Raw genomic sequence first — 14,794 nt, forward strand, 5'->3', positions numbered from 1 at the left:
CCTTGTAAAGCAAAAGATCCAAAATTATATCAACAGGTTAAAACATTGACCTAGATATAATAAAATGAAATTTAATAGAGACATATGTAAAGTACTAGATTTGGCTTAAAAAAATTAACCATTCTTCTTTTACAAGGTGATTAATATGGCTGTATTTAGCAAGGTTACACATGTATAGCCTATATTAGATTGCTTTCTGTCAGTGGGAGGAAGTAGGGAAAGGAGGAGAGAGAAAAATGTAAAACACAAAATTTTGCCCCAAAAATTAGTGTTGAAAACTACTGTTGCATGTAGTTGGAAAAATAAATAAATAAAATATTTAATTATAAAATAATCAACCGCAAGAACTGAATAAAGGATATATATGGAGTAATAAGGTTTGGGGCTGCTAGATGGAATAATGCATAGAGTACTAGAGTTGAAATCTTAAAGATTTGAGTTCAAACATTGCCTTAGACACTTAGAAGATGTGTAATGTAGGGCAAGTCATGCTGACTGTCTTTTCTTCATCTGTAAAAGGGGAATAATGATGGCACCTACCTACAGGATTGTTGTGAGGATAAAATGAAAAAGTATATCAGTCCTAACTATTTTTATGAGATAGTCAGCAGTATGATGAGTAAGCCAAAAATGTGATTTTAGGCTCTAGGAACAGAAGTTGAAAGTTCAGAATGAGAGATGTGATCATCTTATTATAGTTTTCCCTGTATGGGATTTTATTATTTTGTTCAGTTGTGGGAACTGCATTTTATGAAGATCATTAACAAGAGAACAACAAGGATGATGAGGAAACTAGAAACTAGATCCCACAAAAACTTTGTTTTAGTCTAAAGATGGCAAGACTTAGGTTAGGACATCAAGAGTTTAAAGGGTGATCATGGGGAAAAGAGATCCAGTTTGTTTTTTCTTGACTCCAGAAGACAGAAACAGGAATAATGAATGAAACTGTAGAAGGGTGATTTGATAGAACTATCCAAAAGTAGATAGTTCTGAAGGCCTTCAGAAATAATAATTTCTCCATCAAAAGGGATCCCCTTCAACCAAATACTGGACAACTACATCCTAAGGATGTTGTAAAGGATTGTCTTGTGGATTGTACTGAAGTTTTCCTTAGTTCTTAGATTTTGTGAGACATTTATCTGTCTTTGAGAGTAAATATTAGTCCAAGTGCAGAATTAACTAGTGAAAGAAAAAGAGAGTAATCTAATAAATATTTCAAATCAAAATTATTTTAACTTTATTATAATGTCCCCCATATTCCCCATTTCTTCCTATTGGTTTATGTTAATTGTCTGGATTATCCATGTCAACCACATGATTTTTACCTTGGCAGACAAGTTCAGCTTTAGAAGAAAAAGTATGCTTCCCCCATATCCCAGTAGAAATGGAATCCACTCTCAGATGATCTCAGAAAAATGTATGAGCCAAAGAATTTTACAAAATTTGGCCCATGGCCCTTTAAATTTGTTCCTCAGCTAAACAGAAATCTAGCTACTTAGAAAAGAACCCACCCCCTTGTTAGACTAGCAGAGGGACAATCGCCTGTTGTCATTTTTATTGTCTGCCCTGGAGAAGGAGTGAGCATGGGATGCTTAATGGAATCTTGATTCTATTTCACAGCCACGGAGCACAGCCAGAAGGCCTGTGGAGCTTTTGTGAGCCAGAATCCGTGGAGGCTAATTTTGGCTGAATAGAGGCTAAAGAGAATTCATTTTTCCTTGTTACATTTATTTCACTAAAATTGTTCAAACTCACAAGATATTGCTGGAAGGACACCAGCAAGAGCTTCTTAATTGGGGCCCCATTCAGTAGCAAAACTGACTTTCCAGGTATTGACCACAGAGGTGATGAACATTTCAGGAGCCCTAAATGCATGGAAATTAACCTTAACACAGTAGACATAAATGTTATCTCTTCTTAGATGTGGAATATAATCTCAAGGCTTCTGTTTCACATGCTTGCTGGAAACTGTAGCCCCAGCTCTTGTCTTTTAGTTGCTATAAATGAAAGGTTCATATCCTGACATCACTAGGGAATTCTACTAAAGATGTTCAGGGAGATAATTGTTACCCATCCCAAAGACAAAAAGTCTCAAGATGACTAGCAGGAAAGCTTACCCAATTTTTATGAAACCAAAATGAATTGGAAGAAACTAGAATTATTTGTATTTCCTCTATAAATTTGAATGAGGAAAAGAAATTTTATATTTGCTTATATTAAGAATAGAGTACTGAAAGTAAAAATAACTATTCAGATGTTATAGTATGCTATAATATTACTAAATCCTAATGTCTTACCAATATGAATAGGATATATTGTTTCATGTTTGATTGATTAACTTTTGAGCATTTTAAATTAATAGACAATAGGAATGTCATTAAAAGAGGGAAATGTTCAAGTGAAAAAAAATCTATTGGAGGAATCCTGAAGCATTTATAGCATTTCTCATAGTGCTTCACTCGTTCCTTAATTATGACATTATCTCTAGGAGGTAGGTTGGGGGAAAGCATAATTTTCCCCATTTTACAGATGGAGAAATTAAAGTAAACCAGTGCCAAAGCAGCCAATCTCAGAGTTGCTGGTTGCCATTTTTAACTTGATTCTGTTGTACTCCACAGCATGAAGCTAATTTAATGACAGCTCAAAATGAATATAAAATATAACCCCAATAGATGAAAATTAGTGTTTTGTGAAGGAAAAAAAATGGGGATATAGTAAAGGAGGGGAGAGGAATTTTGACTGGATTGCATACTCTATGTTGTTTGTTGTCTAGAAGATGCCAAGGATAGTTAACCTAAGCTCACCTGCATTAAATATTGACCCCAAGGGGCAATTTGGGGCCTTACTAATGGGGCAATTTGGGGCCTTAATGATGCAGACAAAAAGGTCCACAATGCTACTTGATGAAGTGAAGAGCCTTATTAGCATGATTTTCAAGGGTGTTACTCAAAGAATTAGCTTGCCAACCAAAGCCATGTCTAAACCAGTCAAATAAAGTGCTCTTCATTTAGCAAGAGTGCTTTATTTGGCCAGTATCTCCAGTATTTCTATGAATTTCATTTTATTTTTTCCCTGAAGCAGGGAACTCATCATTCCATAGATGTACAGCACTGTGGTTTCTTTTTCTTTGGCAAAACTTTAATTGTGTGTCAAAAGGCAAAAGGGCTGCATTTAGGAAATTATGCAAAAAAGATAATAGTTAAACCAGGGACTTTCACCATGTCCCTAATGGAACAAATCTTATTGGGAGAATTTCATATCATTAAAAATGATGGTTTGCCAATTAGGTAGTAGTTTCTGATTAGCAAAGTACTGAAAGTAATTTTAGGAACTGCAGACTTCATGCCAAATCAACTTTTCATTTAAACCAACTTAACAGCAAAGATGATGTCATTTGTAAGTTTTATAAAGCTGCCGCTTTGCGGGTGCTCATTTGGCAAAAGTACAGTAAAAAAAAAAAGAGACACCCCCCCCCCCGATCCCAGACACATACTAACACCATTAAAAAGAAAAGACAATTCTGTAGAAAACTGTATCCTCAAAAAAATGCACAAGAAGTTATGAACAACAATAGGAAAAAAACCTGCATTTGTGAAAATTTTTTAAAAAAATAATTAAATATGATATCCAATAATTTAATTTAATTTTTAATTAGTTTAATTGAATTAATGGAATGTAAGAATTTTTTTTATTTTTGAGAGGATGTAAATGATATACATGCAAAACTTCCCCTTTTTCTTAAATAACTTATTATAAAAACCATGATCAGATAGATTGAAGTGCCTTTAGTTTTGCCCTAGGATCTTAAGTCTTCCAGCTAGTAAGTTAGTGACTGATTCAAGAGGAAAATAAAAAAAATAGTAATACAAAATGAAACATTTTAAACTAATCAACAGAAAGATAATTTCCTCTCCTCCAAGTAAAAGATAGTTTCTTTCCGTATCTCTGTGGTTGAATATAATCTTTGGGTTGAACATGTTTTTAAAATGGAATAATGTAATTATTATCAAAACTAATTTGTACCTCAAACAGCCCAAATTAAATTCAATAAGCACAGCTGAACTGCAGTGATTTAAGCACCAATGTTTCACTGTGCTAAATTTTTAATTGTAGCAAATATGTTCTGTGTCTCTGGTGCATAGAAAGAAAAGGGTGGGAAAAAGACTCCTGACATTCTTCCATATAAAACTGTTTTGGTAATCATTCTATTTAAATAGTAACATTTTATTTTTTTAAGCACTTAGTTTCTTGATCAGGATCCATATTCATGGAGGTCCTGCTGTAATCCACTTTACCACTTAATGTTGCAATTCAAATGTTCAGTAAGAAGCAAAGCCCTCCAGAATAAAGCATGAATATTACCGTGTGGGGCTGTAAAGAGAAGACTATTAGAATATATCACCAACACACTAGGGGACCATTTAGTCCACTGCTCTAAATACATCATTTAATTACAATGGAGACATTACTTCATGTTTCTACTGATGTAAGTATTATTAGAATTCATGATATTCGCAGGCTACTGTGGGCCATTACATTGGCCATAAGCTATTCCATAAGATTTACTACTAAAGGCCCGCAAGGGTATTTGAGCATTCATGGATTCTGTGGCAGTAGGCTTTTATCTAAGACACATAAGTGAGGGACAACCAAGTTATTATCTCTAAGAAACATAGCTTAATATTTTGGATTCTAAAGGTTAAGGTACCATAAATCCTGAATTACTCTGAGATATCACATAAAAAGACATTTTTATTTTATTTTACTCTACTCTGCCTCTTAAAATATTTTATGATGGCAGTTTCTAGAGTTGTACCATGTTGTTTACATTCAGTCTCTGGATGCATCAAAAATACTGACACAGCATTTCTTTTAAACTTATATTAAAGGCAAAAATTATAGATAGATAGCTCTATTTATCTAATATGATTAGGAGCCCAGATGAATAGAGGGATTGGCTTTTTTTAGGGTTTTTTTAACTTTAGTTTTTAAGAATAGACACATTCCACTTTGATTAATCTTTCTCAGTGATTTCTCAGTGTAAAGATTTACCCTTTTCATGATGAATACCATTTTGGTTTTTTTGAAACTTGTTCTACTATTGGATCTGGGCAGTGGGTCCTTTTAGGAGGGGACGTCTAGGGGATAGAACTAAAAAAAATAGCCTCAGAAGACTGACAGATTTTTAGACAATGATACTTGAAGGCAAAAGAATCAGTTGAGACAGAATAAATTGTTTTGTTACCTTGTCCTGTAAAAATGCAGAGAGAAGAAGAAAATACATATTCACACATACACAAAACAAAACAAAATTGTATCTATTAAAACAAAAAAACCCTAAATATTTCTTTATCAATGAAGGATTTGAGGATTGGGAGAGTAAAGCTTTAAGTAGGCAGGTGATGGAATATGAAATTCTTTCAACAATCTCTTCGTGACTTTCTGTAGGGTCATTTCCTATTATTCCATACCTCTTTCTAAGTTGTTTTCTGAGAGTTTGTTCTACTTGAGATTTTTTTCATATGCATTATATAACTATCATGTAAATTGCAGGAAAAAAAATCAGTGATATTCCCCAAAACTGTCTGATCAATGTGACAATGTAACATTGGAAGCATGGTAATGCTGAGACAAATATTAAGCTGTTGCAATGGTAGGAGGAGTATCTATAGAAAAAGCAGTTTCCAAGAGACAAAAAACTAGAACTTTAATGATTTGTCCATAGAACAAAAAGTCAATTTATTAAACTGCATAGATAAAACAGATGATTGATATTTTAATTTGTTTCATGGATATTACAATGTAATTTCAAAATTTCCTTACTATCTACCTTTCCCCCATATCCCTTTTCACCCACCAGCACTCAATAAGACTAGCTATTACTGGTGGTCACAAATATTTATGCACATACAATTTCTATCAATACCTTTCAACCTTTCTCTAGAAGATCAATCTAGACTGAAGGGAAGAAATTAGAGATTGGAAGATAGGGATAATAGTGCAAAATTTATGTTTTCCTCTGGATGAATGGTTATTGAAATTTATGTGAAATGTATTTCTGTCATTGTTGCTATATTTTTCAGTTGTATCTGACTCTTTATGACTCCATTTAGAGTTTCCCTGGTTAAGATACTGGAGCAGTTTGTGATTTCCTTCTATAGATCATTTTACAGATGAGTACTGAGGCAACAGGGTTAAATGACTTGCCTCAAGTCCCCCCAGCCTGGAAGTATCTAAAGTCAGATTTGAACTCATTCAAACTCAGTCAGTGACTCTAACTGATTTTAGACCTAACACTCTAGCCTCTGTGTCACTTAACTTATGTATTACAAAGCTGTCAAACAGAATAAAACAAGATCATTCTGAAAATGATTAATATATTAGAAGAAAATACATTTAATAAGTAGATTTGCCTGGGTTGAGTCCTAATTCTACCATGTGACAGAAATTGCACTAAACTTTATTCAAAATAATTTTTGTTTGCAATCTATTTGGCTAGTTCAAACATATAAAATATTACATAGATTAATAAAACATGCACTAATTATGTATACTGCCTTATCATTTCTTTATCATTAAAATACATTTAAAGTTTTTAAAAATATTTATCTTATGATAAACTTTCAGGTGTATCTAGAATGTTGTTGATTATCTCCAGTCTATTCCATATCTATGGAAAGAGAGAGAAGAGAGAGAAGAAAGAGAGAGAGAGAGAGAGAGAGAGAGAGAGAGAGAGAGAGAGAGAGAGAGATAGTTTGTATATAATTCTTTTCATGTTGTCTCACTCATTATTATTAGACTATAAGTTCCTTGAGAGCAAGGACTATGTTTTGTCTTGTTTTGTATTCTCAGTACTTAGCATATGATCTAACACAGACACTTGATAAGTCTTTATTGACTGACGATAATGGCAATAAATTCTTTAAGAAAGTTTGAGGTTAATTTTGGGGGGGTGGTTTCAATATAAGATTTTATGAATAGGTCAGTATTTAAAAAAAATAGCCTCCACTGTTGAAGTTCCACAATTGGACTATAATTTTTAATCTTAGAGGGCTACCTAGTAAACTTAAAAGTTAAATCATTTGTCTGAGATTATATAGCTATTATATGATACAATTAGGACTCAAACATAAGCAGGTCTTTCTAAGTCCAGGACTAGCTCTCCATTCATGCACAATGATACTATTTTATTACTTTCAAGGTAAAAGTGTCTGTTTATTAAATGTTTTTCCTTATATTTTAGGACTCACAAAAACATCTTCATAATGCTTTTGTTTTATTTTATTTTGAAGACTGATACAGAAAGAGTATATATGCTATAGGCAACAAAAATATGAATGATACAGTTTTCATTATGCATTTAATACTTTTCCTTTAGAGATAATCAGTATGATATTTTTTTACTCTTCAAAAAAACTAAAAGTATTCAGAAATTATAACATGCTGAATTTTTCAGTTTTAAATCTTAAATCATATAAATTCAGGGGTGTTTTGAAGATTAGTGTTTTATGAATGACTTTTAAAAATTAGAAATTTCTATAAATTTTAATCTTATATAATTCAATTTGATACTACAGTCCTAGTTAACATCAGAAAAGTATATCAAGTAAAACTAAAATTTTAAAGTTCTTATAGAGATATTGCTTGTTTCTTAACTGTAAGAGATAAAGGAAAAATCTCTGATTAACACTAGACAATTTTAGCTCAAATAGTCCTACTAAAAATTGTTCACCTCAAATATCATTTGAGGTCCATTCTAGATCATTATGGAGATTTCCAAAGGTCAATCATGGATTTGAGTTCTCCATATTTGTTTATTTTCCCATGACTTTTTCTTTTATTAGTACTCTGAGAATTGTCATAGAATCAAGCTCATTTTGTAATATTATTTGATTTACTCATGACCATTTGAGTTGTTCAACCTGCTCAAAACATTACCTTTGGAAAGGTTGTGTCAATGAACTGCCTCTTATTCTTTCCACCATCGTTATGGTAGCTAAGAAACACCTTTCCCTGACCATCACTACCGTTGTACGTATTTAAAGTTTGTCACATAGAAAGCATTTAACAAATGTTTTACATTCTATTCATTTATTCCCTGGTCTAGTTCAGTACAATTATTTATCATTCTCTCCTTCTGTATCTCTCTAAGACATCACATGTCATTTCTCCACATTTTTCAGCTCTGTAGCTTCAAAGCTTTAAGATTCTCATTATATGAAGTCTTTCTAACTAGCCTAATTTAATTTCATATGATCAAACCCTTTACCTCCTTGATTACTTGTAATATAAGCATATTTGTTATTTCTCTGATGTAATAATATTGATTAATACGAGGTAATTTGATTCTATTTGATTGTCAGCATTCTCATCTTTCTTTTTCATTTGTCAGGTTTGAGATTTAAAGGAAAACAGATGAAGTCTCACATTAACTTTTCCCAATTACATGCTTTACTGGATGATTTCCATACTCTCATAGGAAAGGTAGAAGAAGATAGTACATCTTCTTCAGCAGCAACCATGAATACCCCATCTTTCTCTAGTTTTGTAAAATGAAACTGCACCTATAGAGTAGTTCAAAATCTAAGTAAAGATTTAACTTCCACAACTTAAAACCTCTCTAAGTCTTTTGGAACACCATATAACTGTTCCTAAAAGGCTATTTAAATCAGACAAGAATAGTCAAAGCTTTTGATGTCCCACATTCTCTTTGTATATTTTGGTGTTATACAGAGTAGGTCAGAAAATGCTACATAGAGATGGTAAAATTATTTTGAAATCATAAGTTGGACTCGTAATTATTTCTCAGTTAGTTACTATATTTGCTTCTATCTACTGCACCATGTTTGAAAAAGGAAGTGTGATCTAATAGGTATATATGTCACTTTTTTTGGTACATCTCAATAGATTATTGTACTCTGATTATTATACTAAAAATGGATGCTAGGTAATTGTTTTCCTCTAATTATGGGACTAATGAGGGGGTGGTTTAGGGAATTATTTTATATTGGTTTACACAACATTCTTTGAGGTATGGAGGTGACCAAAGAATGTTTATAATATTAAAGAAATTGAACCACATAAATATTAACATTTTTAGCTACAAAAGAAGACTGAAATGTCAGTTAAATGAAAGGTTGACATATTCTCCTTCACTGGATAAATTAAGGAACTGACAAAACTTGTTTTATTGTGCATCCAAACACAAAGAGAAACATTATTTCTTGAAATACTAAGATATTCTGTATTGTTTCACTAATAAAAGCATTCAGAATTAGATGATCATAAAAATAGTAGGGTTTTACATGCTCTCTGTTACACAGATGAAGAGGTAGAAAAATACCTGTAAAACTCAATCATGCCACTTGATGACTTCATTGAAAAGGTAGACATAGTGGTAAAGTGGTAGAGCATAAAATGAAAACTATAGTATGGAATGAGAGTGGTCAAAGACTTGTCGATTATATGGATGGACTTCATCAATATAGCACTATTTCTTCTTCCAAGGATTTGAAGATAGTGTACTTCTATATACCAGATGAAATTTATATAGATATAGACATAGATACATACAAAAAATGTGCATTTAATGAGTAGGATATGCTTTGTTACTCATGTCAGGAGAAGTCATTCCTATGATAGCTAGCCTATCAGCTTCTAAGATCAAAGAAGAACAATAATACAAAACAGAATCTTAAGAAATGAAATGAGAAAAATACATTAAATTCAATTAAAAGATACTATTCCTAGTTTTTTCAAAAAACTGATGCTAAAAATGGGGATATTAAAAATGGATATTGGAGAAAATGAAGCCAATCAATTAAAATATTTTTTTCTCAGAAATTTAGATGTGTTAAATCAATTGCCATATTAAGAAGTTGAAAAGAGTATTAAAAAACCATTATTGTGTTGCTATTTAGTCATCTCAGTAATGTCTGACGTTTTGTGACCCCATCTGGGTTTTTCTTGGTAAAGGTGCCATAGTAACTTGTCATTTTCTTCTATTCATTTTTTTTAGGTTTTTGCAAGGAAAAGAGGGTTAAGTGGCTTGTCCAAGGCCACACAACTAGGTAATTATTAAGTGTCTGAGACTGGATTTGAACCCAGGTACTCCTGACTCCAGGGCCGGTGCTTTATCCACTACGCCACCTAGCCACCCCATCTCCTGTTCATTTTAAAGATGAAGAAGAGGCAAAAAAAGTTATATGACTTGCCCAACTTGTCACAAATCTAGTAAATGTCTGAGACCATATTGGAACTCAGGTCTCCCTGACTCTCTACTCATTATGAAACAGAAAAACAAAATCATCCATACTTTTAAAAGATATGATGGATTATTTAGAAATCCCAAAGAATCAGTGAAAAAAACAACTGACAATGCTTTTAGAGAACAAGAAACTTCATTCCCTTAAATATGTTTATAAAATATTCTTTAAAGTTGAAAAAATAAATAAATGGAGATATAATATTAATGGTTCAGCTATTCCAGAATAAAGCAAATGATACTACAGTCATTAATTTACAGTTTAAGGATGAGGAAATAAATTTCAGTAATATCAGAATCAAACTACCAAGGTTTTACTTCATAGATATTAATAAAATAATAGCAAAAACATTTCAAGCAATAAGAATTTCAAATGGGAAACAGCAAATTTGGCATTTCAGATCTGAAAATATATTATAAAATAATAATAATTAAAGTTTTTTTGGGTTTTGGCTTATCAAAATAGAAAAATGATCCATGGAATAGGCCAGATAAGTGTTCATTCATTATGATGATACTGAATTATAAAAGTCTAAAGATATCATTTACATGAACAAAATTAATGTTTCTAGAATAAGAAGAATGGTTAGAGAAATAATTACATCAGACTTCTCTGATGCAATGTTTGATATACAAGATAAATTGAGAATTAATAGAAATTTAGAAGGCTATCATTCTTTAATCATTAAATAACTCATCAAAGTATATAAACTTTTTTTTGCAAAATAAAAGATGCAATCTATCAATCACCATAATAAAATGCACAAATTACTAATAGAAGAAATGTAAATTGAAGCAAACACTTCACATTCATCAAATTGGTGAAGATGATACATGATAATGTTTATGGCTATCAAATCCATAAATTGGCACAGCTATTTTTGGAATTAAAATTATTCAAGAAAAGTTACTAAAATACTCATTGATATAATGATTCCTTTATTCAGCATATATATATATATATACATATATATATATACACACACATATATATGCATAGCAAATTAGTGAATGAATAGTTCCATTTGTGTTAAAATTTTTACAGCAACATTATTTGTACAAATTTAAAAAAAAAACCAAGTGGCCAATGATAAGGAATTAGGGAACAAAATGTAGTAATTAATGCCATAGAATATCTTTTTTCTATAAGGAATGGAAAAATTCAAATTTCAGAAAAATATAGGAAAGTTGATGCAGAGTGAATAAAATAGAAATAGGAGAGAAAAATGGGAGGGAGTAAGTATAATGCAAAAGGACTTTAATCCTGCTCTAGACACTTAATAGCTATGCAAACCATAAGCATGTCCTTTAACCTCTCTAAGAATTAGTTCCTTATATGATAAAGTGAGAAAATAGTACCTAGCTGTGAAAGTCAGATCAAATTATTTATCCAAGTTCCATTTAAAACTTTAAAGTACTATATGCAAAAATAATATTAATATAAAAAACAACATTAAAGAAGAGAATTTAAATCAAATTGGTCCAGGGAACCAATGCTACTTCCTTCATATCAATTGAAATATGGTAGACTGTGAATTTGAATATATACACCCTCAACCATGGATCCCATTATATTAGACATTTTCATTGTTCTATAGTTCAGTAAGGAAAGGTAAGTGATTATAATAATAAATAATATTTAAAATTATGGAATTAAATTAAATGAGAATAATAAAGGAGATAAATTATTTGATCTAATTTTGAGAACCTACAGTTCTAGCTTTCTATAGATCCTTACAAAAGTGAGATTTAAAGTTACTTTTTATTTTTATGAAGTGCAGAGAATAGCAAAACACCAAATTTAAGAATTGGAATGCATCTTTCTAATTTATCAAAGTCCTTTCTAAAATGCAAAGCCTAGAAGAAAACATAATACTGCTTTCTTGTTGTACCTTCAATAATGAAATCTAAGGAAATATTAATTTTCTTACCTATCACTTTTGTTCTAATTCAAATCAGCAAACAATAAAGTGCTTTTTATGTCTTAGCTACTGGGAATTCAAACACTAAAATATAAAATTGTTCCTTCACTTAGGTGCTTATATTCTACTTGGAGAGAAGGATATAAGCTATGTATAAAGAATAGAATAGTACAGCATAGAGAGTTATGGAGTTAAAGGGGATATCTGTCAAAATGCTCTGGGAATAGTTGAAGAAGAGATTACATTAAGAATTTGAGCATAAGGAAAATCTACAGATAGTATGTGTCAACTGAGCTGATTCTAGAAAGAAGATAAAGAATTTTAAAGGTGAAGATGGGCATTCATATTTCAGACATAGAAGGACCATCTATGTATGTGTGAGAGAGGTGAGAGATTATGTGTCAATATGACTGGAGCACAGAATGCACAAAGGGGTGTAGTAAGCCCTCCCTTGACCCAATGCCCACTTGGAATTCTTCTGGGAATATGCAGCCTCTTCATTGATTGGAGAGAGAGAAAGAGGGAGAAGTGAATTAAGGTTAATAAAGTTATTGTCATGATAACAGTCTTTAAGAATCTGAAGAGCTAACACATGGGGAAAATGTCTAAACTCATTCTGCTGGAACTCACAAGGAAGAAATGAATGGAAGTAGCAAGAAGGTGGATTCAGACAACATGTAAGGAATGACTCAATAATTGCAATTATGAATAAGTGTAACATAACTATATCTAAAGATCTCTAAGAAGAGGCTGAGTTATTGCTTGTTTAGGTCCTAGAATCACAAATTTAGAGCTAAGAGAGACTTTAGAGTCCATCAAGTCAGCATACTCATTATTTACAAATGTGGCACAAAGGTTAAGTGACTTGCCCAGGTTTATAGAGGTAGTATATGAATGAGGTGGGATTAGAATCTGGAACTTCCTAATTCTGAGGTTAAAAACACAGTGTTAATGACTGAATGTCATTGCTTCAACTTTAACCTGGGAAAGAACTAGCTATAAAAGGCCAAGGTGTCTACTTTATCCAGAGCCATCTCTATTCACCCTGATCCATTTTTGGCCACTGGACCCAGATGGCTGTGGTGGAGAAAGTGAGACTGGTGACTTCTTTGCTTGAGAAACTATTTTTTAAAACATTTTTGGACAATAAGAGAAATATTGTTTCCTCAACCAAAAAAATAAACCAACCAAAAATAGAATAATCAATGAAGGGAAAAACAAATTTGCAAACAAATTGGCACAAGGGTTGAGTAAGCCAAAATTATCTGAAGGACATTAATATATATATATATATATATATATATATATATATATATATAAATTGATGCAAAATACATTTCTTAAGTGACATTGTTCAATTAATGACAAAACATTGCATTTAGATTCAAACATCTTTCAGTACTCCTCTTCTATCCATGTCTTTGGACAGATAGATAAATCAATTGATAGATAAAAAGACAGAGAAAGAAAGAAAGAAAGAAAGAAAGAAAGAAAGAAAGAAAGAAAGAAAGAAAGAAAGAAAGAAAGAAAGAAAGAAAGAAAGAAAGAAAGAAAAAGAAAGGAAGGAAGGAAGGAAGGAAGGAAGGAAGGAAGGAAGGAAGAAAGAAAGAAAGAAAGAAAGAAAGAAAGAAAGAAAGAAAGAAAGAAAGGAAAAGACAACTTAGAAGATCAGTATTTCTAAGTCAGATTTCTTTTCAGCTCTGATCTTTTCATTGGGAATGCCAAAAAGTCCTCTATTTTATAGAATATTCTTTTCTCCCCCCAAAGAATTATGCTCAGCCTTGTTGGGCAGTTTATTATTGGTTGTAATCCCAGCTCCCTTGCCTTCTGGAACATTCCAAGACTCCCTATCCTTTAATGTAGACACTGCCATAGTTTGTGTTATTCTGACTATGATTCCATGATATTTTAATTGTTTGGCTGTTTGCAATACTTTCTCCTTGACCTAGGAGCTTTGTAGTTCGGCAACAATATTCCTGGAAATTTTAAAAATTTTGAGATCTTCCTAAGGAGTTAACCAGAGTCTTCAATCTCTTTTTTTAGCCACTGACTCTAGAATAATAAGGCAATTTTCTATGATAATTTTTCAATAGATGATGAGACTTTTTTCCCTATAATCCAATGATTCTCAAATGGCTTGCAGATAGTTCAATTAATTCACAAATTATGTCTACTCAGTTTATTCCCTGGATAAATTTTCTTTCTGTTAAGCCCTTCACATCTTTTTTTATTCATTCTTTTGACTTTTATTATTTCTTAATGTCTTGTAGAGTCACCGGTTTCCACTTGTCCAGTTCTGATCTTCAAGGAATTATTTTCTTTAGAACCTTCCTGTACTTCCTTTTCCACTTGGACAATTTTACTTTACAGGGAGTTCTTTTCTTCAGTTTTCCAAGGAGTTCTCTTTAGTGACTTTTAATATATCTTTTTTCCCATTTTGGCCAATTCTGTTCATGTGGGAGGTGGACTTATACCCTTGTCACTGTTGCCTGTACTGGACTGCACTCCACTCTCGCCTAAGTGCCACAGATCTTTCTTGCTTACCTTCTAAGTTGTCTTGATCTGGAAAATTGTTTTAGTGGGATCTTCTACTCTAGAATTTGTTTTA

General features: G+C 31.9%; 1 long non-coding RNA gene across 1 annotated transcript in view; it reads left to right on the top strand.

Moving 5' to 3' along the window:
• LOC141507824 (uncharacterized) overlaps positions 1 to 13,451 on the top strand; it is a 331,288-nt gene extending 317,837 nt beyond the window's left edge. The window contains exon 4 of the long non-coding RNA XR_012474276.1: positions 10,019 to 13,451. This is a non-coding gene — a long non-coding RNA (uncharacterized LOC141507824). The remainder of the gene's footprint in view (positions 1 to 10,018) is intronic.
• Positions 13,452 to 14,794: the final 1,343 nt, after the last annotated feature.

The sequence above is a fragment of the Macrotis lagotis genome, chromosome 1 (assembly GCF_037893015.1).
Source record: "Macrotis lagotis isolate mMagLag1 chromosome 1, bilby.v1.9.chrom.fasta, whole genome shotgun sequence".
Taxonomy (NCBI): Eukaryota; Metazoa; Chordata; class Mammalia; order Peramelemorphia; family Peramelidae; genus Macrotis; species Macrotis lagotis.